This window comes from Ascaphus truei, chromosome 5 (genome assembly GCF_040206685.1).
Source record: "Ascaphus truei isolate aAscTru1 chromosome 5, aAscTru1.hap1, whole genome shotgun sequence".
Taxonomy (NCBI): Eukaryota; Metazoa; Chordata; class Amphibia; order Anura; family Ascaphidae; genus Ascaphus; species Ascaphus truei.
In genome coordinates, this window is record NC_134487.1 from 298,299,451 (window position 1) to 298,316,550 (window position 17,100).

Consider the following 17,100-nt stretch of genomic DNA (forward strand, 5'->3'; position numbering starts at 1 on the left):
CTGCGCCGAGTGAGAAATGGAAGCAATAGGAGTCAGCATCTGCAGCGTGCTGGGGGGAGCGTGTTCCTGGCGGCCGCTGCAGAAAGATAAACTTTTCATGACTTAATTATAAACTGTTTTGATGTGTAGGCAGCCGGGCTACTTAACTTCCCCGTAGATTAAAATGTTGCCTGTGCGATGTATTCCCTTCCGAGGCCCGGATTCCCTAAACTGCGTGACAGCATGACAAGCGGCGCGGCGCTGCCTAAAACCGGAACGGACGTTATTTGCCACGGGGGTAATGGTTTATTCACTAAAATAATTCTATTTTGGGATTACACGGTGTTAACGTTAAAACAACGTGACTTTGTAAAGAAAATTCGGGGTTCCAAAAATGAACGGTAGAGTGGGAATTGGGGGATCCCCCTGTCATGATAATATCTGGAGGTATTACGTATTTTAATCAATCTGGCACATTTCATTTTAGCTGTAGGTTGCCTTCAAAATACATGACTTGTTTTTATGACCAGTCAAGACCCTTCCTGTTTCTGTGTTGATGTAGAAAGTGAGCTTATCCTGGGGGTCATCACTGATAGCCACTAAATGTGACATGTACATTCGGGAAGTCGGGTGACAGTGCCCACATCTTGGGCTGTCAGCCTTGAGGGAACCTCACATTCTGGAACTATCCCCTGTGAGTAACAGAGAGAGGTGAGGAACAGGTCACTGTTTCGTTTGAGGTCTATACCAAATATAACGATATCACGGGGCTGACGAGAATTACCGATGAATCTTTCTAACAGTTGCGATTGTACGAATGAAATGATGCGAAACACTTCAGGTGTATGAGGTTGCAAGGGGCAGATATCTGTCTTCTCATGTAAAACTATAAGTTGCCTGGGCAAAAAGTGGTACCTACGCATGCACATTAATTATGCAAAGGCAACACCAAAGGTGGCGTCATTCTAAGGCCGTGTCCATGCTAAGCGCGACCGCGTGGCGCCATCAAACGCATTGCCTATGGTAACATCCACAGTGCACGTGAGTGTCGGCGCGGCTGTTTTTTCATGAGAACTTTTTTGTCTTTATCTCACGACAGCCGGGTCACGTGAGTGGTTTGCCCAATGAGGGCGAACCAGCTCTGTGACGTCATCGGCCGCGTCCCCCCTCACGAGGATCTGTAGTACACAGATTGCTCGGCCAACAGGCGCGCGCACGGCCATGCGCTCCGTCACGCGCGCCTGCACCATGGACTCGGCTTTTTTCCCCCTTAAGTTGTAAAAATGTCATCAAGAGAGCGTGCTGAAAGGGGTGGGTAAGGACACCCCCCGATATTGTGTTTTCGGTGTGTTTCAATGAATGAGGTTTTAGAATATAAACCCTGCATCCGGGATTATGATTTAGATTTTAACCAAAGGGAGTGTTTTATACCAACCAGACACGTGAAATCTCATATTCTCAACTCAAGACCTTTGTGAGGAGAAACTTTATACACATTTGGTAACGTTTAGGAATTCTGTCTGTTTATCTTTTCATTTGATTAAACTGTCTGCCTTTATTGCATTGTATGATTTTGTAATAATCTTTTTTGGGTAACCAAGTACTCTACTACTTTTGTATATTAAATCTAAACTTTGATAAGTATATCTTTGGACTTGCATGTTTTATAAAGAGTATTTTACACTTTTGGACACATTTTGCTACAACAGATTTTTGTGTGTTAAGTGCATATTTTCTTTACTAAACAGGGACCAAAGACTCTGCAAATTAATATTTGATAATTCTTTGGTGGTGGCAGTGAGTAAAGCTATATATTGTGGTAGAATGAGGGTAGATATTACTCATTTAAGGTTCCATGCGTAGGTGAAACTTGGTCAGCTAGGTAGCTATATGTATTAACTCTTGTCACATATACAAGTCACATGCTCACAGGTGTGCTGTTTGTGATACCCCTGAAGACAAACTCCACTATTTTCAGCTCTGGGGAACCCCCTGTTCTCGAGATACTTACCGGTGAAGTTACTGGGGTTAAATCTCCTTCCGGGGAAACAAAATGGCTGTCAAATCTCAGGCCAATAGGAAGCTTTGTTGGTTGTGGCTTCCTATTGGATGGCCATTTAAATCCCCTTTTTAAAACCGGGAAGTAATACGAGTAACTTCACCAGTAAGTAGCTTTGGAACCTGGGAGGGGGTTCGGGAGCTGAGAAAAGTGCCGTTCCATTCTGCAGGACCCCTGGCTCCAATCCTGAAGGTTAGTTAGGGTAGATTGCTCTTTCAGATTTTGCTATGACTGCCAACCAGACACTGAAATAGGGCGTATAGAGCAGGCGGGGAGAGAGGGAGAGCAAGGGATCCTGGGAAATATAGTCACTTAAACAACGTGCAAAACATATTCATATATGTTCTCGCCGTGGGGGCAATTCAATATACCCTGAAGCGGCCGATCGCGGGAAACGTCGCATTTAAGTCGGCAGTTTTTCTTCCCGTCCGGTCGCTTTGACGCATATTGCATGCTATAAGTCAGCATGCCTCAGCAGTAGTCTAGAACTGAACCTGTTTTAGTTTATGGGGTTTGTAATTAAAGTCTTCCAGCTGCAAACAAAGTGTGGCGAAAAATGGCACAGCAGAATTTTCTTTTCTTTTGAAGATTAATCTGCTACTTTTTCTTCCCCCAGTGAAACCTATCCCAGGTTCGCATTGCAAAGCCAGTATAACCCCCCCACCCCACCCCAGTCAGCTGACGAACACCCCCGTGCCTCCGCCGGGTGAGAGAGCCCTCACACTCATACACGCAGAGTGTCACACACACATACACGCAGAGTCCCACACACATACATGCAGAGTGTCACACACACATACACGCAGTGTCACACACACATACATGCAGAGTGTCACACACACATACATGCAGAGTCCCACACACATACATGCAGAGTGTCACACACACATACACGCAGAGTCCCACACACATACATGCAGAGTGTCACACACACATACACGCAGTGTCACACACACATACATGCAGAGTGTCACACACACATACATGCAGAGTGTCACACACACATACACGCAGAGTCGCGCACACGCGGAACTCACTGTCGGTATAAATATATTCGTTCCGAGCACGTGCGTTATAAGTCCCACTTCTTTGTGTTTTGTCCCTGAAATTGTGTTTTGATTTTTAATTAAAACCATCACAAATACAATTTGTGTGACAAAAGACAAAGAAGTTTCCCTTAAAATGCGCGTGCTCGGCACACACACACACACTTTGTTTATTCTCTCCATTAAAATCCTTTCTTTTTAAAGCAGCATTTTATAGCATTAAGAATAAGTCTATATAGTGTATTTTAAAAGATGAGAAAAAGTCAACGTTGGTGCTGTTTTATAGCCAGGTTTCTTTAAAAATAAAATAGCCTAATTAGAGGGAGCGGCCCCATAACATTCATAGGGGGGTATTCATTAAATTGTGATAGTTCCGATTGGGGCACAGAAATTGTATTGTAGTCAACGGGAGTTTCAGTGCAATAATTCTTTCGATTTACATTGTTGCAGTTGAAAACCTCCCATATTGTCTGTCCGTACTGTCTGTGACCTGTCCGAGCCCCGTCTCCCAGCAGACGGAGGCGCGCGCACACGGACGCACGGAGCGTTAGATTAGTGGGGGTTTTGCTGCTGGAAAGTGCGTTTACACACACACCAATACATGTTTTCCTTTTAGAAACTGGTTAATCAAGTGTCTTACATGAAACACAGATCATTAGTTACAGATGTGTACACCACTTAAGTTGCAGTAAACTTTATACTGGGTAAGAATGATAGACACAAAGATCTGTATCAAACTATGGGCCAGATTTACTAAGCAGTGCTAAGCCTTACGGTCCTTTCACATTTACCGGCCATATGTTGTCTTATGGGTTAGCACTGCTTTATAAATGTGGCCCATCATTTGATACCTTTCATTATGTATCTATGTATGTATGTATGTATCTATGTATCTATGTATGTATGTATCTATCACTAACGCCTTCTACACCCATCCACCGTCATGTTGCTACCTAACGCTCCAGGTGTTAAAGCTGGCGGATTGGACCCAAAATACATTAATACTGTATATACAATGCTGGAAGTTCTGCAGCGACCAAGTTATATCGGACTGCTGGTGATGCTCTGTAGCATTTGTATTACGATTGTGCTTACTACTCCATCTGAAGGAGCGGCTCAGTGAGCAAAGACTCTCAGAACAATGGCGCTGAGCAGGGGGGCCTGGTTCAATTCCCGGTATCTGCTTCGTGTGACCTTGGGCAAGTCACTTTATCTCCCTGTGCCTCAGGCACCAAAAACATAGACTGTAATCTCATCTGGGCAGGAACTGTGTCTGCAACAATCTTATGTCCTGAGTGCCGAGCGTTATTCTTTAAGTGTGAAATGCTTTGGGTCCCAATAGGGAAAAAACTATATGAAATCAAGGTGTTATTATTAGTATTATCTACCCTTAGAAAACGAACTTTAATTGCCCGATGTGCCGGTTAGATCCTACGGGCAGCAAAGTGTTAACAGGTGATCAGAATGTTTCTCTTGGCCTCAGTTTGTTGGAGATGATGTGCTTTCTTTTAACTGAATGCGCAGGCCCCGTAATGTCTCATTTTTAGCGTTCTTTAGTGAACAGAAACATATTCTGAGTGGGAAGAAATACCTGGAAACGTAAAATACTTCATGTAAACATCAGCACCCCGTGTTTGCAGCCGTCTCCGTGCGAGCGTTTCTCTGGGACAGGTTTGGTTACATTTTTGTTCAGGACCGCATGGTAAAACATATCTGCTCTTTGTTTATTTGATTGGTACCTTCTAAAAGCAAACATGGCAACTACATTAGACAGTGAGGCATTTAAAGTGTGCTTTTTAAGTGATAAATATAGTTAGACTATAGTTTGACTAGAGGTGACTGGGGACTGGATCTACTGCAAACTCTTTTACTCAAGACAACAAACGGTAAGCTAATCAGATCACACTATGATCCCATGCTTGCTAACCTGCATATTTTAACCCCCCACCCCTTTACAACTTATTCACTGCAGTCTCTCCCAAAACGGACTGCACAATACACTGAAACCCTGAATTGACTCTAGCATTGCAATACAGCTAAACATTTGACAAGGAACAGGCACACACCTGCTGTTTAGTCTGCACACACTCACTCTGCTCACAACAGCTCCTTGCAGCACTGCCTACCTCTGGCATCATGAACCTGCTATGTATTTTAACTTTTTTCTTTCTCCTGGCCTCATGGAGATGTTACTCCCTCCATCCACTACAAACTCCTCCATCCTGGCCCACACCCAACATCACCATACACCCTGGACTACTCAAAAGCCTTGCACTATCTGCTGAATGTTGGTGGAGAACTCTAAAAACCAGCACACCAACCACTGCTCACTCAAATGGCAAACACCACAAATTTACAACTTGCAAACAAATACCCAAATTTCTACTCATACTATTACTCTCTTTAGCAGGTGATATTGAACCTAACCCAGGTCCTCCCATTTCAGCTCTGTCCCATGCCCCTGAGAATTCCACCTTTAAATTCCAAAAAGGGCTATCTGTCGCCCATATAAACATCCGGAGCCTGCTGCCCAAACTGGACGAACTAAGGGCATGGTGCCTTATGCATAAACCCAAAGCCATCATTCTTACAGAAACATGGCTATCCCCTAAAACCCCTGATGCAAATATCGCCATTCAGGGATACTCCATTTTTAGGAGAGATAGGTCAAAGAGAGGAGGAGGGGTGTTGTTTTATATTGCAGACACATTACAATTTACATTGTTAAATTGCCCACCAAGCCCACCCTCTTTTGAAATTCTAGTTGGCAAAATCTGCCTCCCCTTTTCTAAGCCCATCTTGCTCGCTGGCATCTACCGCCCCACTAAAGCCCCTCTACAATCCCTGACTGATATCACCCAGTTTATTGGCTCCATTTCCTCTCTGAATGAGAAGAGTGAGCTGCTAGTTCTTGGGGATTTCAACTTCAATTGGCTTGACCCTAAAAACCACAAAATTCAGATACAACTCAAGTCACTTAACCTATCACAACTCATTTCCCAACCCACACGGATAAACCTGAAATCGCATAACCATTCCTTGCTAGACTGGATTCTCTCCTCAAACCCCATCAGAATCCAATTCTCTGGCATCCTTCCTGATATTTTCAGTGACCATGCAATAGTGTACTGTGTAAGGAAAATTAAACCGCCCCATTCAAGCCCTAAAGTTCTCCTCACTAGAACATTTAAAAACTTTAACCCACAACAGTTTCTGGATGACCTTACTGTCACGAGAGCTTGCGACAGGCTGTAATTGTACACCAAAAACTATATATAAATATATATATACCTGGGTTTGAACTGGGACGAGACTTAAGATATAATAAAGTGATTTATTCCTTGATAAAGGTGAACACAACAGATTATACAATAACAGGCAAAATATAGACACTTACGTAAAAGATGAAAATAATGAAAACAGTCCCATCTGAACTGGCAGTTTCATCCAGCAATCAGGAAATCATTCAGCAAACGAAGACAAAGGATATATGGGTGGACAGCAGTTTATAAACCGTTTGTCCCTCTATCTGTAACCTTAGGTGCCGAGACGGCTACCAAATGTCCCTTGGAAGCTTTTGAAGCTCATTTTGGGACTTCCAGCTTGGGGTAGCCCCCCCCCATCAACAAACCCTTTGAAGCAGGGTGGACAGTGTGAAGAGTTCCACTTCCTCTGGTTAATTCCTTTTGTCCGTTGGGCCAAGCATAAGCAATTAGCCCAATAGTCTTTGATGATCAGGTTTGTAAATTCTAGCCTTTCCTGCTCATCACCACAGGGGTTCCTTAGACTTAACCAAAAGTTCATATTTACTGCAAATCATTGCATAACTTCCGTTCCGTAATACACACAGTCAGGTGAGATATATTACTGCATTCTGGGACACCTGACGCTCGTAGAGAGACCCATCATTACATTGTAATATGAACATTAATAGAGATATTAATATCTGGCATTTAGCAGCAGTTACATATTCAATGTTTAGACTTCCCAAGATCGGCTTACTCTCGCCAATACACTTATGTAATTCTTAGCCGGTTCAGCCAAGGACATCTCATAGTATTCTTATATTTAATAAAGTTACTCACTTTTGATATCCTGTTGGGGAATACCTTTTGCTGGAAGGTGTGAATAACAAACCCTTCCCTTCCTTTTGCCTGCTTCCCGCATAAACAATTCCCCTGGGAAGCCAGGCTCAAATCTAGCAGGATATCCTATTTAGCATCCTACTGGCCACGTCAATAAACCTTTTGAAGTGGGCATTTGCTTTTCGCATAACCAATTAGGTCAGTTACCTATTGATCAGGGCAATGTATCACACCTCTCTGTTGATATACACTTCCAGTGAATACTCATATGAGGCACCATTTGGTTCCTTACGCATTATAAAGACAGGCATTCTGCCTGTACATTAGCACACCATTAGCATTCTGCCTGTGTATTTCAAAAACTACAAAAAGTCACTTTATCAAAAATATATGTTTCTCTTATGACAACGTTATATTTTTAATATGTGTGTACTCAGGGGTGACCCGGAGGCTGTACCCCAAGGCTCAGGGTCCTGGCTTACTCAGTTACCAAATTACCAGTTTTCAGGTAACTGTTTATTCAGCACTGCATATAAGATTAACCCCTTAAGTCCCAGTGGGTGGGTTATGCAGACCCTGATCCAGCAACAACATCATTTACACAGGGGAATAAGCATTTTCATGTTATTTAACAAGGGTTAAGTCACAGTTCTGGGCCTCAGCCCAGTTAACCCCTTGTCTCCCTGGCGAGGTTAGAGGGGGGCCCTTGGGGAGTAACCCCGTTAATCCCGGGCCAAACCCTCACTATCGTCACACCTCCCCGGCTCAATGGGGCCCTGGTGCCCCAGTCGCCTCCCCCAGGCACTGGGGTACCACTGGCGCCCTTGACGCCCTCAATACGTCCTGAGGGATTGGCCTGGCAAAATTGTCCTCCGGCATTGACCAGTACACCGTGGATGGTAAAGTCCAGTTCCTGCAAAGCCGGGCATTCTCCTTTGCCTCCCTCTGCCCCCCACCCAGTGCCTTGGGAACCAAGTCCAGGGTGAAAGGGGCTCCGGTGCACATTGCCCAGAAACTGGCATATCTCTGCACCAACAGGAGACCAGCTATATAGCACAGACCGTCGCTTTCCTGTCAACCAAGTCTGGGAAAGGGCTATGTCACTATTCTGTAGGGACCCTACCTGCCCTGGCTGTGTGCCACCCTGTAGCTGCTCCGCCATACTCCTGACTCTCCTCCCTGGCTGCCTATCTACCCACAGCCCTTCCTTTGGGGACCCGGGGGAATCTGTCAGGGGGGTCACTCCTGGCCCGTCATAGCAAGGGACTTTCTGCCTACCTAGCCCATCCCTAGCTTCTGCCAGCTGCCTGACACCCCACTGACCTCCTATCTCCCCCTGCTCCACGGTGCCTCCCTGCCTAGCCTCCCCTAGGCCCAGCACCTCAGCCTGCTGCTTACCTCCCTGCAGCCCACCTGCACTCCTCTCCTCCCTGGGCAATCCTACCCTAGACCCTGGAACTACCTGAGTGCACCTACCTCCCTGAACTTGTCTCCCCCTTACCAGGGATGAGCTCAGGGGCACCTCTCCAGATGCAACCGCCTTAGCGCTTGGCTGGCAGGTATCCCTGGGGTGGCACAAGCCTGCCACTGCCCCGGATACCCCCAGCCCATAGCTAGGCTGCAACAGGGGGTTGCTGATCTGAGAAACCCCCTGGGGCTCTGCCAGGGTAACGGGAAACTCTAGCGTCACTACCTGATGCTTTCCCTCCCTGGCTACCACTAGCCCTCCTTCTCTCACTGAGATCTGCTGCTGGCTACCTACCTGCAGCCTCCCCTCACTCCGCTTCTCCCTAGCTAATCCTAACCTGGATCCTAGGGACACCTGAGTGAGGCCATCTCCCTGACACTGTCTCCCCATTACCGGGGATGAGCTCAGGGTTGCTGGTGCAGATGCACCCACCTTAGCTCTTGGCTGGCAGGTAATCTGGGGGTGGTCTAACTTTGCCACAACCCCTGATACCTCCAGCCCAGAGCAAGGCTGCAACAGTGGGGCTCTTAACTGAGAGTCCCCTTGCTGCCCCGCCAGGGTAATGGGGAATCCTGACTGCCCTACCAGCTGCCCTTCCTTCCCCTCCCCTGGTGCCCCTATCTCCTGCCACCCCCCAGTCACCCCTAGAGTGAAACAACAGGGTACAGTCATAGGGAAACATAAGTCAGAGTCAGTCTGCGACTTGGTCTGGCTTACCTTGCTGGTCCCCGCAGAGACCGCCGCCTTCGTTGGTCCCAATTGCAGGGGGACTGGAGCGGCCGCCGCCGGCCCCATCTGGGCTGGGCAGCACCGGGCCACTGCCGCAACAGCGCCCGGGTTGGGTACAGGTAAAACGGTGCAGGACAAGGGTCCCAGGTCTTTGTGGAGGAACACAGCTCCATGCAAACTTGGTAAAATAACCCCCTCCCGCAACCCCTGTCCCTCCCCCCGAATAAAACTGCCGCCGGCAGGATGCCGGAGTGGCGGCGTCTTCTCTGCCGCCGCCGCTGGTTCTCTGCCGGGATCAGGTGGATGGCCGCTGCTCTCCGCCACTGTTGCTGATGCAGCCCGTCCAGGTTCTCCAGGAGACGTCCCGAGGAGGGTTGTCGCCCCGGCTGGGCGGGAGCCATCAGAGGATGCCGCTAACTGGGTCATCTTTTCCGCAGCTCGTGAGCGTTGGCCCTGAGGGGCTTCTTCGCCTGACCGCGCACGGTCAGGGCACTGGGCATTATTGTGGCCCATTGGTTGGCAGTGCCGCAGCAACTGCCGGTGCTTCTCCGCCACCGGTGGACTAACCCCAGCAAGGGGCAACGGAGTCCAGAGTGGAGTTGCCTGAGCGCCGGGCTCATTCCAGAGCTTCTCCGCCGCCGGTGGACTAACCCCAGCAAGGGGCAATGGAGTCCAGAGCGGAGTTGCTGGAGCGCCGGGCTCTGGGAGGGGATAAGCGAGTCGGATCATCGCCAGCTTCAGCTGCTCGAGCCGCTCTGCTTGGGACATCTCTTCCTGCGCCAACACCAGGGCCAGCAATTCTGGGAAAAATGGACTGGCCACCGCAGCGGCCAATACCTCTCCTGGTGCAAGACTGCCGTGGTTTCCAAGACCACCCGTTCCCTCCACAAGTCTCTGCCGTCCCGGAGCTGGGTCCCTTCCCTGCTCTCCGGGCGGTGTGATGGTTACAGCAGCTGCAGCTGTGGATCTTTGCTCAGCCTGCCGGGTTTCATGCTCACCGATTGCTGTCTCTCTCTCAGCCTTGCTGGCTGCTGCTCCCCGCGCCGACTTGATGCACTCCTCTGGTCTCAGTGCCCGGCTCCAGTCAGACGGATGGCCGGCACTTTGGTTCTGGAGGAAATGCTTCTCACAAGTAGGGGAACAGTGAGGAGGTGCCATATCTTGTGTTATATGTTGTACACTGTGTGTTCAATATCTTTAGTCCCAGGAACTTGCAATTACCATCAAGTTCCCACTGGATCACAGTACCCCGCAGAATACTGTAATCCAGGTCCAGTTCAATCCCGCCGCTGCCACCAGTTAATTACAAGCCTGTCACGAGAGCTTGCGACAGGCTGTAATTGTACACCCCAAACTATATATAAATATATATATACCTGGGTTTGAACTGGGACGAGACTTAAGATATAATAAAGTGATTTATTCCTTGATAAAGGTGAACACAACAGATTATACAATAACAGGCAAAATATAGACACTTACGTAAAAGATGAAAATAATGAAAACAGTCCCATCTGAACTGGCAGTTTCATCCAGCAATCAGGAAATCATTCAGCAAACGAAGACAAAGGATATATGGGTGGACAGCAGTTTATAAACCGTTTGTCCCTCTATCTGTAACCTTAGATGCCGAGACGGCTACCAAATGTCCCTTGGAAGCTTTTGAAGCTCATTTTGGGACTTCCAGCTTGGGGTAGCCCCCCCCCCATCAACAAACCCTTTGAAGCAGGGTGGACAGTGTGAAGAGTTCCACTTCCTCTGGTTAATTCCTTTTGTCCGTTGGGCCAAGCATAAGCAATTAGCCCAATAGTCTTTGATGATCAGGTTTGTAAATTCTAGCCTTTCCTGCTCATCACCACAGGGGTTCCTCAGACTTAACCAAAAGTTCATATTTACTGCAAATCATTGCATAACTTCCGTTCCGTAATACACACAGTCAGGTGAGATATATTACTGCATTCTGGGACACCTGACGCTCGGCCACGTCAATAAACCTTTTGAAGTGGGCATTTGCTTTTCGCATAACCAATTAGGTCAGTTACCTATTGATCAGGGCAATGTATCACACCTCTCTGTTGATATACACTTCCAGTGAATACTCATATGAGGCACCATTTGGTTCCTTACGCATTACAAAGACAGGCATTCTGCCTGTACATTAGCACACCATTAGCATTCTGCCTGTGTATTTCAAAAACTACAAAAAGTCACTTTATCAAAAATATATGTTTCTCTTATGACAACGTTATATTTTTAATATGTGTGTACTCGGGGGGTGACCCGGAGGCTGTACCCCAAGGCTCAGGGTCCTGGCTTACTCAGTTACCAAATTACCAGTTTTCAGGTAACTGTTTATTCAGCACTGCATATAAGATTAACCCCTTAAGTCCCAGTGGGTTGGTTATGCAGACCCTGATCCAGCAACAACATCATTTACACAGGGGAATAAGCATTTTCATGTTATTTAACAAGGGTTAAGTCACAGTTCTGGGCCTCAGCCCAGTTAACCCCTTGTCTCCCTGGCGAGGTTAGAGGGGGGCCCTTGGGGAGTAACCCCGTTAATCCCGGGCCAAACCCTCACTATCGTCACACTTACCAACTGCCCATGGCACAGAATCGATTTAATTCCCGACCCTGATTCTGCGCTCGACTATTTCCAATCTGAGTTCTTAAAACTCTGCGATACCCATGCTCCACTACGCAAAATAAGGGTACGGGGGGGCCACCTTCCATGGGTTACAACTGACCTTATTGCACTCTACCAGCTCAGGGATACCTTGTGGAAAAGCTACAAAGTAACTGGCACTACCAAGGATCTCAATCACTACAGATGCCTGCGGAACATGTGCACAAGGCAAACAAGGCATGCAAAAGCACAATATTACTCTGACAATCTCCACCAAAATACATCAAACCCAGCTAACTTCTGGGAGGTTATCAACAATATATTCCAGCCTCCTAACCATCAACAACTAAGTAATATCACTAAGGGGGATATTACTCTGACAAACCCCACTGACATCGCAAATGCATTCAATGATTACTTTGTGGGGTGTGCCACTAACTTATTAGCGAAACGCAGCCCAAACCACAAACCTGAATCTCATCCTGGGAGTACCCCTATAGTCCCACCCCCTCCCAACACTGCCCACAATTTTCAATTTGGCCCAGTATCTGAAGAGGAGATTATACAAGCGCTCCTCAAACTAAAACTAAGCAGCCAATGTGGACCTGACTTACTACAATCTAGGTTCCTACGACTTGGTGCCCCTGCCATTGCCAAACCAATTGTGTCCATAGTCAACTCTATCCTGTCTGCAGGCCATATCCCTAAGACCTGGAAAACTGCCAGAGTTGTCCCAATCTTCAAAAGTGGGGACAAAAACACTGTCTCAAACTACAGGCCAATCTCCCTTCTCCCAATTCTATCCAAAGTCATGGGAAAATGTGTCCACTCCCAATTAAGCGATTTCTATACCAAGACAAATTTCCCTAGCCAATTCCAATGAGGCTTTCGTCCCAAACACGCCACCGTAACTACCCTGCTAAAAGTTTGCAATGAAATCCAGTGTGGAATGGAACGGGGACAACTCACTGGTGCAGTATTCCTAGATTTTGCAAAGGCTTTTGACACAGTTGATCATGCTATCCTGCTTAACAAACTCCAGAGCTCTGGAATAGGGAAGCATGCTTTAAACTGGTTTCAGTCCTACCTATCAGGAAGATCCCAACATGTGTCCATCTCAGGCTCTAACTCCAACCCCCTGGATATCACCTGTGGTGTCCCGCAAGGCTCTGTTCTGGGGCCCCTACTCTTCTCAGTGTTCATTAATGATCTTCCCACAGCTTGTAAGGAAGCCTCAATACACATGTACAGTATGCAGATGACACAATCCTATATGCACACAGCCATAGCCTCTCTGACCTTCAACAAATACTTCAGTCTGACTTTTTGAGACTCGAAAACTGGATTTCCCAAAACAAACTGTTTTTAAACACTGACAAGACTGTAACAATGGTATTTGGGACCAAGACTAAATTTGTAAAGCTTCCATTGACTGAGCTCCTGATTAGAACCAACGCTAACACCACCCTAACCCCTGTCACTAGTTTTAAATACTTGGGCTTATGGTTTGACTCCCACTTAACATTCGGGATGCACATTAATACCCTGACAACCAAGACCTATGCCAAACTAGGGGTACTTTACAGGAACAAATCCTCCCTAAGTCTCCTGGTCAGAAAGCGTATCACACAGCAGATGCTAATGCCTATTATTGACTATGGAGATATAGTATATGGCTCGGCACCTCAAACCCACCTTAGCAAACTTAATACCCTCTACAATTCAATTTGTCGTTTTGTTCTCCAATGTAACTACAACACACATCACTGCGAAATGCTCAAAGAACTAGATTGGTCAACACTAGAGTCTAGGCGCAAAGTTCACCTTTCCTGTCTTGCCTTTAAATTCTTCATGGGCAAGCTACCCAGCTACCTGAATAAGCTCCTCACCCCTACCACACGCAGCACTTATCACCTGAGATTAGACTGCAAAAGACTATTCATGGTCCCAAGGCTCAACAAAGTATCCAGCCGCTCCTCCTTCTCCTTCCGTGCACCCCAAAACTAGAACAACCTACCGGAGACTCTCACATCCACCACCAGTTTAAGTTCTTTCAAATCTAAGGCTGTCTCCCATTTTAATCTGGTCTGTAACTGTTTCATACGCCCATAATATATATTTTCTTTAACTGTGCACGCAATGTCTCGTATATAATGTATACCCTGCTCATTTATGTAACTGTATTTGTAACCATGTATTATTTTGTTTTACTCTGTGCCCAGGACATACTTGAAAACGAGAGGTAACTCTCAATGTATTACTTCCTGGTAACATATTTTATAAATAAAATAAAATAACATGTGCAATCTCACGGGGTACATGTACCATCCCACGGGCTACATGTACCATCCCACGGGCTACATGTACAGTCCCACGGGTTGCATGTACCATCCCACGGGCTACATGTGCAATCCCACGGGGTACATGTGCAATCCCACGGGATACATGTACAGTCCCACAGGCTACATGTAAAATCCCACGGGCTACATGTACAGTCCCACGGGGTACATGTACAGTCCCACGGGCTACATGTACAGGCCCACGGTGTACATGTACGGTCCCACGGGGTACATGTACAGTCCCACGGGGTACATGTACAGTCCCACGGGGTACATGTACAGTCCCACGGGGTACATGTACAGTCCCACGGGGTACATGTATGGTCCCACGGGGTACATGTATGGTCCCACGGGGTACATGTACGGTCCCACGGGCTACATGTACCATCCCACGGGCTACATGTACAGTCCCACGGGTACATGTACAGTCCCACGGGGTACATGTACTATCCCACAGGGTACATGTACCGTCCCACGGGCTACATGTACAGTCCCACGGGTACATGTACCAGACTTTAGGTACAACAGCTTTGCAGATAAGTACAAAAAAATTACCATCCCACCCCTGCTTACCTTTATCATAACGCTGATCTGTCAGGCGGCAGTGGCACATATGGTTAGTTAACCCTTTAAATCAGTGGTTTCCAACCTTTTTGTTTTGGTTGAGGAACCCTATCTGAAATTCTGTGGAACCCCAACTCTCTCTAATAGTGCGTCTGAGATCAGAAGCATTGTAAGGAACCCCAACCTTCTCTAATAGCGCGTCTGAGATCAGATACATTGTAAGGAACTCCAACCCTCTCTAATAGCGTGTCTGAGATCAGAAGCATTGTAAGGAACCCCAACCCTCTCTAATAGCGCGTCTGAGATCAGATGCATTGTAAGGAACCCCAACCCTCTCTAATAGCGTGTCTGAGATCAGAAGCATTGTAAGGAACCCCAACCCTCTCTAATAGCGCGTCTGAGATCAGATGCATTGTAAGGAACCCCAACCCTCTCTAATAGCGCGTCTGAGATCAGATGCATTGTTTAGGAACCCCAACCCTCTCTAATAGCGAATCTGGGATCAGATACATTGTAAATTATTTTGTATTTGGTACAATTTTCAAATTACCTGCACAGAACACTTTAGGGGGGTCCGGGGAACCCCTGCTTTAGATGCTCAGTTATTTCATTAAAGGAGCGAGGATTTTATCAATTAATGTAATCTTTCTCTCCACTGTCCTCTCACTCTCCCCCTTCTCTCTGACCCCCTCCCTCTGTTACTCTCCCTTCCCTCAGACCCCACCCTCTCTCACCCCCTGGCCCCACCTATTGCTGGGGATCCAGGCTCTAGCCGGTGAAAGGTACCGAAAGTTGGGCTCAACTCCCATCGGGGCCTAATTTGCGGTGTTGAAGCGCCGGGGGCGGGCCCATGTTCACAGCCGGGCCCGGGACAGACTTCCCGGCGCTCTGAGAGACGGAGGCCAGTAAACAGTCACAAACTCGCCTGGCATAAATTGCCACTCGCCCCAGGTGAGTAGGCGAATAGCGATCTGCGAGGCTGAGGCGCATTGATATGAAAGTACTCCACCATCGAACCCTCCGCCCCGCTGTGCGCGGGTTCCCTTCCTGTCCCTTTATAGGGGGAGTTTTATTGCATCAGTGGTGGTCTCTCTGCCTTTGAAGCCGTAGATGATATAGATCAGTGTGGCGCAAACTGGGGGGCGCGAGATTTTTTAGGGGGGCGCGGGCAGTTATAGAGGTCCCGCGCTGTCCCCCTAGGCATTTAAATTAAATGCCGAGGGACCGCGCGAGGCCTCTGCCGGGATTCTGCCGGCTTCAGCACGCGTGACCGTGGCAACCGCGGGGTCATGTGACGTCACGGTTGCTATGGTAACGAGACGGCAAATGACGCTGCGGGTCACGTGATGTAAAGGAGGAGGGGGGACCTAAAAAATATATATAGATCACGCTATAGATGAGATACTCGTGTCTGCTGTTTTGGGGAGAATATGCAGATTGGGCCTAGGTGTGTTTTTTTTGTTTGTTATATAAACATGGTCGCCATGGATAATATTGGAGCCAAGACAAGTATGGAGTAATGTGTTGGACGATTACCAAGAAGTAGAAAGTAGAAAGTGTCCCTGTTTGCAGTCTCCCTTCCAGTTGACAACTTGTTTCAATTAGAAAGCAGCAAATGGCAGGGAGGATTATGCAATATAACCCACTGGGGCGTTGTTACCTCGAAAACATCTCGGCAGGCAGTTATTAGGAATATTTCTATCATGTCTGCAGCCAACATAGCAGTTCCTGGCTTTTTTAGCCTTATTATAAACTTTCTGTACTCCCAATGTGTAGCATCCCTACCATTATTGTTTCAGTGAGAGAAAGTCAGCTTTGAAATAGTCCAGCAAGAAAATCAAAAACAAATATAATTCCCCCCCCCCCCTCCCAACCCCCAAAAAAATATACTTTATAGCATTAAATAAGAAAGTTACGATTCGGTGTAGATATCGTGCCAAAATGACAAAATACTCTTTAAAATAGGAACTCCCCTGGTATTAGTTATTATTCTTTGTCCTGTCTGAGCCTGGCTGTTTCCGGGACACGGGCGCTTTGGTTTTTATCTCTGGTGCCCTCCAATTCTCCAGCGGCTTCATGATTATCTTTCCCGGCTTCCTGGTGATGTCACTGATGGCTACTGTGAACTTCCATACTACTAAGCCAATTACAATTGGGGGTTATCTTCATTTACTATATTCTATTTGAAGGAAGCCTTGAAGTGGT

General features: G+C 47.1%; 1 protein-coding gene across 6 annotated transcripts in view; it reads left to right on the forward strand.

The window, feature by feature from the left end:
* Positions 1-17,100, forward strand: part of ITPR2 (inositol 1,4,5-trisphosphate receptor type 2) — a 317,011-nt gene that overhangs the window by 13,282 nt on the left and 286,629 nt on the right. The window lies entirely within an intron of this gene.